Source organism: Chrysochloris asiatica, unplaced genomic scaffold (genome assembly GCF_000296735.1).
Source record: "Chrysochloris asiatica unplaced genomic scaffold, ChrAsi1.0 scaffold00035, whole genome shotgun sequence".
Classification (NCBI taxonomy): domain Eukaryota; kingdom Metazoa; phylum Chordata; class Mammalia; order Afrosoricida; family Chrysochloridae; genus Chrysochloris; species Chrysochloris asiatica.
This window is the reverse complement of record NW_006408553.1, coordinates 7913785-7923168: the sequence shown is the minus strand read 5'-3', so window position 1 is coordinate 7923168 and position 9384 is coordinate 7913785.

Here is a 9384-nt window from a genome sequence, read left to right as displayed (position 1 = left end):
CGAAATCCTCCAGAAACAAATCCACCAACATCTTGATTTTACTATGGTGAGATCTGCGTGTGAGTTCTCAAAGCTTAATAAGAATACAAATCAACAAAACTGATGATAGACAGAAAAGGAAGGACTGGTTGGTCTGAAGTGTGGTCAGACCTGGGAATTCCTAAGCCTATGGACAAGGACCTAGCCATGGAGGGCTAGAGCTGACAGTGAAGCATCCAGCTGATGAAGTGAGGGGAGATGCACAAGAACACCCAAACTTGCAGACAGTACCCATTTGACCTTGTTTTGATGGTTTGATGATTAAAACTTGACTAGAGGAAGATAAAAAATTTGATAAAGGGAACAAATGTGAATTGCTACAATTTTATGAAGCTGACCTACACTTTTGGATGTGGTAGCTCAAAATACCAACTGAGAGGGAAGGAGTTTTCACATCAAGGATCAAAACTATCATCTCTATACACAGGATTGATAGGGATGGGCAACTTAGACATTGGCTACCTAAAATGAGGGAGCAATGAAGACACAAAGTGACTGGCTTACAAGGTTTCAAGACGAGTTTAATTTAAGAGTGTGTGGGAGAAGATAGAGTTCCTACTGTATAGTTTTCATCTTGTCTAGATGGGTCTGGTAAAGAGATGGGGAGAAGATTCTTATGATTCAATAGTGAGTAATTGTTATCATGACTATTTTGTGACTGTCACAATCGTAAAGGTAGAAGTTTTGTAACAAAAACAGGAGAGGACCAGAAACAGAGAACCCCCTAGGACTATCAAGGGAGAAGAGCACAAGCAGAATGCGGGACCTTATCCAGAGAAGCAGTGACACCAGAGATGAAGGCAGAGATGGGGACATGGAGAGAGGGAGCAGCTAAGAACTCTAGATTGATGGAAAGAGAGGAACTGAGAGCTGGCAGCCAGGAAGCAGACTTGCAGAATGTGCACTTTGGTGATGTAAATAATTATATATGCCTGGGTGCTCCAAAAAAAAAAAAAAAACTAAAATGTACAGAAAGAAATACTGTTACTGATGGTACACGGTGGGGATTATAATCATTGTAATGAAACAAAGTGTATGATTTGTTGAATGTAAAACTGATGACCTGTTCTGTAAACTTTCACTCAATTCACAATAAAATCTTTGAAAAAAAATCATTAGGGGAAAAGACGATTTTACAAAAATGGACAAAAAGAATAACTGCAGAGTTCACAGGAAAAAATACAAAAAACTTATGCTCTTTAAATGACACTGTTAAGGAAGTGAAATGATAAGCCACAATCTAGGGGAGAAATTTTGAAAATCATATATTTGAAAAGGACTTTTCCTCAGAATACACAAACAATTTTTAAAACATGATAGCCAAAACAACAACAAAAAAATATTTGCAAAAGATTTGAATTGATACTTTATTATATGGATGGCAAATAAATAAATGAAAACAATCTTAAAAGTATTGCTGTTATTGTTGTGTGCCATCAAGTCAGTTCCTACTCACAGTGACATCATAGGACTTCCTAAGCTCTAATCTTTATAGGTCTTTTCTCCCAAGGTGCCACTGGTGGGTTTGAACTCCAGCCTTTCAGTTAGCAGCTGAGTACTTAACCACTGTACCATCAGGGTTCCCTTTGAAATCATTACTCATAAAATGAAAATTTTCCATTTCATTCTCTACGTGGAGAAACCACTATAAAAGTATAGGCAAAGATGTGAAACAACTGGAACTCTCACACATTGCTGATGGGGATGTACAATATTACTACTACTTTAGAAAACAAATTGGCATAACATACTTGTATAACTACATGACGATCCAGCCATGCCACTCCTAGCTTGCAATTATCCAAAAGAAATGAAAGCATATATCCATACAAAGACTTATAGGTGAAATGTTCATAGCAGCTTTATTTGTAAAAGTCCAAAACCGGAGGTAATTCAAATAGCCATCTGCCGGTGAAAGGATAAACTATGAAATAGCAAGACAATGAAATACTACCCAGCAATGGTGACTGGCCTGGTCTACTTGTGAGTGGAAGTGGGAGGAAAGCAACAATGAAGACATGGGTTGACGTTGGCCATGTCCCATTGACACTGTTGACCTTGAGATGAAAGAGAGAAGAGGAAGGCTGGCTGCTCCAAAGTTTATGGAGATGTGTGAACCCTAGAGCCTATGGACACTGACCTAGCCATTAGGGGCTACAGCTGAGAGTGAAGTGCCCAGCTAGTAAGTAGTATGGGGAGAACTCCTAAACTTGCGGATAGTACCCATTTAACCTGGCTTGGATGGCTAGCTGACCAGATCCTGACCAAATAAAGGGAAAGAAGTTTGATACTGTAAGCAAGCATAAATTGCTACAATTTGATGAACTGGACCTTTGCTTATGGATGCAGTTGCTCAAAATTCCAACTGAAATGGAAGGATTCTTCATATCAAGGATTAAACTTGTTTCCTCAGTGCACTGGGTTGATAGGGATGGACAACTTAGAAATTGGTTATCAAAAATGGGGGGCTATAAAGACACAAAGTGGCTGGCTTATAAGCTTTCATGAGTGTGCTTAGTTTTAAAATGAGGGGGGTAAGGTAGAAGCCCCACTGAATATTATTCCTGTATTCCAGATGGATCAGGTGAAAGGCAATGGGGGATGATAATGATAGGATTTTATAATTCAATTGTGAGTAATTATTATCAGGATTAATTGCAATTGTCACAACTATAATTGTAGAAGATGTATAACTAAAAGGGGAGAGTAGTTAATCTTTTATTTCAGGAACAGAGGACTCCAGGACCATCAAGAAGGATGAACAAAAATTTTTAAAAAGGAGAACAAACAAGATGACAGATTGGGCAGAAGTGCAGTGAGGAGCTCCATCAGCAATAATACAGAATACCAGACCAAGCAGGCTCAGGGGATGGTACCAGAACTCTGAACCACATATAAAGGAATATTTAGAAGGTTGGAAGACTTACAGCTAGGGGAATTGGTAGCAAAAGCAATAAATCTATTGCTTTCTAATTCAAGATGCTCATCTGCTCCCAGAGATGCCATCTTGGGCAAGACCAAGCAAGGGAAGGATCAGAGCAGCCACAGATGCCTGACAGAACTGCAGAGATAAAGGTGTGTGCATTCTTTTTTATTTGTATCTGTTCATTGGTCTCTCACTGTCTGCACACCTCCATTCTGGTGACTAGAGGGGGTACCTGAGCAAGTGGACACCCCACGGACACCCCACCCCCATCCCTAGAGGGTTCTACTACGCATGTGCACACTCAAAATGTAAACTGACAGCTTCCACTTAAAACCAAACAGCAGTGCAAAATGGCCACAGCCAGCCCTGAACTCTTTATCACTAGGAAAAAGACCTGAATGGGGATTGTGGAGTAGGACACATAGACTAAAAAGGAAATAGACCGAAAATTAAATCCCAAGTTATGTCACAGTGACCAACAGTGGCATCTTGAAATTTCTCAGGAAGAAGAGTGAAAAGGGAAGATTCATCTCCTAATCACATCTACTTGGAGGCAATCAGAAAACATAAAAAATACCAAAATACACACCCATCTAAGTATTAAGGCCACAGATAACTCTTAAATATGCCCAAAAAACAGAAACAGATGACCGTATCAGCACATGTCCAGAAATAAGATAAAGTGTCTGAGGCAAATGAGCTGGAAGTAGACTTACACTCCACATTAAGAGATGAGCTGGCTTTGGAAATGCCTGAGAAGGAATTCAGAAAAATGATTATAAAATGTACCAAAACACTTGCCAATGAGTTGAGAAAAATAAGGAAGAAGTCAGGAAAGTGCTACAAAAACAACCAAATAAGATAGATACAGCATTGGAAACAATTCAAAACCTATAGAAAGAGGTCCAAATGGTTAATAATAGAATATCAGAAATGGACAATACACTGAAAAGGCAAAGGAGTAGAATTGAAGAGATAGAAGCCAGAAGTAGTGAGCTGGAAGATATATATCTCAACACTACTAAGACAGAAGAGCAAACATAAAAAAGGATTAAAAAAAATCTAAAGAAGGCCTAAGAGTCATGTTGGACAACACGAAGAGGAATAATTTAAGAATTACCAGCATTCCAGAACAGGAGGTCCACAAGTCATACAAGTTCACAGTGGAGATAGTCAAAGAGCTGCTGGAAGAAAAATTCCCTAACATCCTGAAAAGTGAAAAGATAAGCATTTAAGAAGCTCAATGAATCCCAGGAAGGAGAGACCCTAAAAGAAAATCACCAAGACATATAATAATCAAGCTCTCCAAAATCAAAAATAAGGACAGAATCCTGAGCAGCTAGGGAAAAGAGAAGTGTACCATACAAAGGGAAGCAAGTCAAAGTAAGCTTGGATCTCTCAACAGAAACCATGCAGGCAAGAAGGCAATGGGGAGACATATATAAAACCCTGAAAGAAAAAAAAACTTCCAACCAAGAATCCTCTACCCAACAATGCTGTCAATCAAATACTAAGGTGTAATCAGAACATTCCAGGATAAACAGAAGCTAAAGGATTTTGCCAAAGCCAACCATGCGCTGAAAAACATCCTGAAGGAAGTTCTGTGAACTGAGAACCAACAAGAACAGACAACAACCAGAAAAAGACGAACATGGCAGCATCACCCTGAACTCAATTGACAAATGGAAAAGTCAAGAACAGAATAAAATTTTTAGAACAAAGGATCTGGGAGGTCAGTCTATGATCAAAACTATTACAATGTGAAAGAAGGTAAGCACAGAGGAACAGACATCCAGGTGGTGAGAAGGTCAGATAGATTACAGGATAAAAATAGACTGTCTTAAATGGAGGGGAGATTTAATGGAATAAAAGGTAACCACAACAGTGGGCTTGGGGTGAGGGGTTTAGTTTGGGTGTTGGGGGGTTGGCAACACAAGAAGGGGGAGGAGGTGGAACAACAAGATAGATAGGTGAACACTGAGACAGGTTTGCACAGGCTAAGTGGGATAGAGGTAAATAGTGATGCTTGCTCAACCTTGGAACAACAGGGCTCTGTGATACAGGGATCTAGGCATAGTTTGAAGACGGGAAATAATACTAAGCTACTTGGCTGTCTTATGAATATTGGTTTCCCTTGCCTACTACTGTAAAATAGACACTTAAGTAGGATAGGAAGGAATGTTGGGAAACATGATTACAGAAAACTTGTAAGCCCGTCTTCAGCCTATAACTGATTGGAATACATAAAAGAGGTTCTAGAACTTGCCCAGTGAAATAAGCCTCTTGCAAACGTTTGCAGTGTATAGGACCTTAGGTGAAATCCTGAGTCCCATATAAAACCTTCTGAGGTGTTCCAGGCTGGTCTGCTTGTCCTTTCTAGTCAGACAAGACCAGCTAGAGCAACTGAAGATACATCTTCAAAGAAAGGTCATCAGGAAAAACCCCAAACAAAAATGTCAGCATGACTGGCTAAGCAAGAATAAGCAAGCTTTTCGCCAGGAAGCCATCAAGGCAAGCAAATAAGTTCCTTTAGGACAAACCCCCCTTCTAAGACTGACGCTCAAAGGTAATACATGAACAGCATGTAAGCTGCCTGGCGATCACATTGGTCTACTAGTGAGTAGAAGAGGGGGGAAAGCAGCAATGAAGAAATGGGCTGAGTTCAACCACAGTCCATTGACTCCCATTGACCTGGAGATGAGAGAGAGAAGAGAAAGTGTTGGTTGGTCCAAAGTGTGCTGAGACCTGGGGACACTTGAGCCCATGGACAAGGACATAGCCACAGAGGGCTCGAGTTGAGAGTGAAGCATTAAGCTTATATGAAGTGAGGGGAGATGCACAAGAACACCCAAACTTGCAGACAGTACCCATATGACCTAGCCTCAATGGCTTGATAATCAGAACTCAACTGAGGAAGATTACCAAGAAAAACAATTTTTTGATAAAGGAAACAAGGGTAAATTGCTACAATTTGATGAACCTGACCTATACTCATAGAGGTAGTAACTCTAAATACCAACAGTGAGGGAAGGAGTCTTCACATAAAGTATCAATGCTATCCCTCTATACACAGGGTAGATAGGCACAGACAACTTAGACATTGGCTACCTAAAATGAGGGTGCGATAAACGTACAAAGTGATTGGCTTACAAGGTTTCAAGAGGGAGTTTCGTTTAAGAGTTTGGGGGGATAGAAAGAGTCCCCACTGAATAGTTTCATCTTGTCTAAATGGGTCTGGTAAAAAGAGATGGGGATAAGATTTGTATGATTCAATAGTGAATAATTCTTATCATGACTAATTGCGACTGTCACAATTGTAAAGGTAGAAGTTTTGTTACAAAAACAGGAGATGGTTAATCTAATAGTCCAGAAACAGCAGACTCTAGGACTATCAAGGGAGAAGAGCACAAGTAGAATGCAGGACCTTATCCAGAGAAGCAGAGACACCAGAGATGGAGGCAGAGATGGGGTCATAGAAAGGGGGAACAGCTGAGGACTCTAGATTCATGGAAAGAGAGGGACTGAGAGTTGGCGGCTAGGAGGCAGACTTGCAGAATGTGCTCTTTGGAGGTTTAAATTATTATATATGCCTGAGTGTTTTGTTTTTTAAAAAAAGCTAAAGTGCATAGAGAGAAATACTGTTAATTGATGGTACATGGAGATTATAATCATTATAATGAAACAAGGTGTATAATTTGTTGAATGTAAAACTGATGATCTGCCCTGTAAATTTTCAATCATTCCACAATAAAATCCTTAAAAAGAGAGAGAGAGACAGAAGGTTCTGTTATAACTCATCTCACTGTGGAATGTCAAGACAGATGCAATGTTTAGCTGATGTACACTGCTCTATACAATATGCTTGTTGTGGTAAATCAGGAGGACAGTCTTGACGGATCACCCTCCCTGTCCTCTAGACTTCTGGCTTTCTGTTAATAAAGCTTGGATTGGATCAAACACAAAACTAAAAAAACACATTTTTAAAGAAAAATTTTAAATTAAAGAAAGAAAATTACCCCCTGCAAAAAAGACATACTGCCCAGCAATGTAAAAAAAAAGTGAACTACTGACGTACACAACATGGATATCTAAAAATAATTAGGCTGAAAGAAAAGACAAAAAAAGATGGCATACTGTATGATTCAATTTGTGTAAAATTACATGGAATGCAAATTAATGTATAAAGACAGAAAGCAAATCAGTGATTATCTGAGGAAAGGACCATGGGGAGGGACAGGAAAGAGGAATTACAAAAGAGCAAGAGGAACTTTGAGGAGCTGATGTGTGTTCACTTCCTCATTTGTGATTCTTTCATAAGTGTATCATGTATCAGGGGTGCATAGTTACTCCATAGGATAAGCAGTGGACTGCAAGTCACAACGTCAGCCGTTTGAGTCCACCAGCCACTCAGCGAGAGAAAGATGAGACAAGAGAGTTAAAAGCCTTGGAAATCCTATACAGGGTCACTATGAGTCAGAACCAACTCCATGGCACTTAACAACAAGGATATCATATGTCTGGTTCCATTAATTGCTTCACTAGTAGACCAAAGAGGATGTGATCCAAAGCTTCAAAGAGACCTGACAATCTGCTTCTGAAAGGTCATAGCCTTGAAAAACCCTATGAAGAGGCGCTTTTCTGCACACACCGAGTTGCTGAGAGCCAGAATCTATTCATACAAATGTCAGAATTTATCAGATTGTCCATTTTAAATATGCATGACCTGTTGTTGTTGTTAAGTGCCCGCAAGTTGATTACAACTCATAGTAAGTGAACTTATCCATAACAGAATTAAACACTGTCCAGTCCTGCGCCATTTTCACAATTGTTGTTAAGCTTGATTTCATTGCTGCTGCCACTGTGCCAATCCATCTCATTGGAGGTCTTTCTCTTTCTCACAGAAAAGATTTCTCAAAAATCTTCCATTTTACCATAGATGATATACTTCTCCAGGTACTGGTATGGAATTTATTACCAAAGTTTGAGAGACCAACTCTCACAATCCTAGTTTCCAAGTTACATTCTGGTTGTACTTCTTCCAAAACAGATTTGTTTGTTCTTCTAGTAGTCCATGGTACTTTGAATATTCTTCTCCAACACCATAAATCAAATGCACCAATTCTTCAATTGTCTTCCTTATTCACTGTCCATCTTTCAAATGCATATGAGACTATTTAAAATATCAAAACTTGGGTCAGGCACACCTAATTCCTCAAACTACCATCTTTGTTCTTGAACACTTTAAACAGATCTTGTGCAGCAGATTTACCTAATGCAATAGATGGTTTGATTTCTTGTCTGCTGCTTCCATGAATGCTGATGATAAATTCAAGCAAATTGAAGTCTTTGACAACTTCAATCTTTTCTTCATTTATCATAATGTTATCTATTGCTCTAATGATGATGATTTTTGTCTTCTTTACATTAAGTTGCAACCCATGCCAAAGGGTTCATCAGATGCCATGTTCTTCATATAATCCAGTCTTTCAGGTTGTTTGTTCAGTATACAGATTGCATAAGAATAAATTGTTATTGTATGTCCATTTTATCTAGATAAAATTGTTTACAATACGTTAAAGTAAGGGAATATTACAAATAAATAAAAGGCAATATCACATGGTTTCGTTGTTAAGTACCATTGAGTAGGTTCCAAGCCATAGTTACCCTGTATAGGATTTCCAAGGAATGGTTGTGGGCTTGAACCACCGACCTTGCGGTTCATATCGACTTTTCAGTCTAGCACATTAACCCACAGTGCCACATCAGGACTCCTTATCACGTGGTTATACCAATAATTTTTTTCTAGCCAAACACCACTAGAAAACAAGTAGAGTTTCTTTGACTGTCTTGGAAAGGAATACTGAGAAAGTGAAGTCACTAAAACAGGACAGAATTGCTTTTTGTGCGTTCACCTGAAAGAGTGTGCATTGGGAAATTAGATGAAAATTTCTTGGGGTACAAGGGAAAAGGGTTGGGAGAGGGACACTTGAATTCCAGGCAAATTCTTCTCCCTACTTCCTCCAGCCTTGTGAGGAACCAATTGGAGTCCCATAAGCCTGGTTATCCTTTCCAAGTTTGTTCGATTTGCTTTACTTAGAGTTGGATGATGTGTCATGTGTTATCTGCTACGTCCAATCCAGAGTGAAAATAACCCTCTAGTATCTGAAAGTACTTCTGCACAATCAATCGGGTACCGATTCAAATGGGGAAAACACCGGTCTCACACCCCTGCACTCCCCAGTCGCCCAATTCTCCGACGCTCCGCCCCGCCTCGCCTTTTCCTTCCGGAAACACCCCGCCCAGCTAGCGAGAGGTGGAGTCGGCCTGGGGCCCCGCCCGCTGTGCGCAGCCTTAGTTAGCATAGTCGCTTTACGGCCGAAGCGTAGGTGGCTCTTAGACTTGAGGTACGAGGCCGACTT